The sequence below is a fragment of the Aplysia californica genome, unplaced genomic scaffold (assembly GCF_000002075.1).
Source record: "Aplysia californica isolate F4 #8 unplaced genomic scaffold, AplCal3.0 scaffold00372, whole genome shotgun sequence".
Taxonomy (NCBI): Eukaryota; Metazoa; Mollusca; class Gastropoda; order Aplysiida; family Aplysiidae; genus Aplysia; species Aplysia californica.
The window spans coordinates 777,016-778,665 of NW_004797642.1; positions in this window are offsets into that span (position 1 = coordinate 777,016).

Sequence of the window (1,650 nt, forward strand, 5' to 3'; positions counted from 1 at the left end):
TCTCTCTCTCTCTCTCTCTCTGTTGTTCTCAGTGCCGTTAAACTCTTATCAAACTGAAAAAAACAACAAAAACAAAATGAAAATGAAACAATAAAACTGAATGACTCATGAAATCAAACCAAGCCGTGCTGTGAACTGCCGTACAAACAACCAACGTTTATGTCCCCCGCGCTCATTTATCCTGACTATTTATTTAAGCAGTTGCGAGCGCCGTAAAGCTCTTACCGAACTCAAACTAAGAGATTTAAATAATGATGTAAAGCCAAACTAAAACTAAGAGATGCAAATAATGATAATTATATTTCAAACATGTGGGCTAGATGTCTGCTTATGCACTTCCTGGAATCGTTTCTGTGAAATTTATCTTCAGTCAAGTGAATCTGAAAATCGATAAGAGTAGGCTTCGGCCGCCACCCGGGCAAAATTCTAAATTTCCTACCGACTGAAAATGTCTATCGTCCTTATCTCTCTCTCTTCCTTCTTTTTTGTGTTGGCTACCCTCCTGTGACGCCTCTTATATTCGACACGTATAGTATGACCTTATTGTGTTGCAAGTGCCGTGAAACACTTACTAAATCGAAAAGCATCCGGAAGCGCCGTAAAACTCTTACCAAACTGAACCTGAGACTCAGAGGAAAAAAATATAACTGTGTGAACAAGGGTGGTTGGCGGGTGCTTTGGTGTGGCTTGCTCCTTCTTCCCTATAGAAATCTATCGTCCTTATCTCTCCTCCTTCTGTTTTGTGTGTTTGTTACTATCTTGTAACACCTCTAATCTTCGGCACTTATATGACATATGACCTTATTGTGTTGCAAGTGCCGTGAAACACTTACTAAAACGGAACAAACCGTGTGTTTTATGTGACATTTATGCTTGTGGCTCCTTTTTCTAACGTCCTCTGGATCATGATGATAAATATTCACACTTCAGTCTTTATGAATGTGCTGATTCAAATAGTTTGATTCTTCTTTCCTATGAGACATCTATCGTCCTTATCTCCCCTTCTTCTTTTTTATGTTTGTTACTCTCTTGGAACACTTCTAATCTTCTGACGCTCATATGACCTTATGCAGCTGCGAGCGCCGTAAAACTCTTACAAAAATGGGTGGTTGGCGGGTGCTCTGGTGTGGTTTGCTTCTTCTTTCCTGTCAAACATCTATCGTCCTTATCTCCCCTTCTTCTTTTTATGTTTGTTTCTCTCTTGTAACACCTCTAATCTTCGGCACTTATGTGACCTTATTGTGTTGCGAGTGCTGTAAAACTCTTACTAAAACAAACAAAATAAATTACACTTTTATTTTGTCCCAGAACGCCTCTGTGTAAAACTCTTACCAAACTGAACCTGAGACTGAGAGAGAGAGAGAAAAAATATATAACTGTGTGAACAAGGGTGGTTAGTGGGTGCTCTGATGTGGTTTGCTCCTTCTTTCCTATGGAAATCTATCGTCCTTATCTCTCCTACTTCTGTTTTGTGTGTTTGTTACTCTCTTGTGACACCTCTAGTCTTTGGCACTCCTATTATTACGTTATTGGGTTGCAAGTGCCGTAAAACTCTTCTTACTAAAAACTGAAAGCAGTCGGAAGCGCCGTAAAAACTCTTACCAAACTGAACCTGGGACTGAGACAATAACATATATATATTATATATAA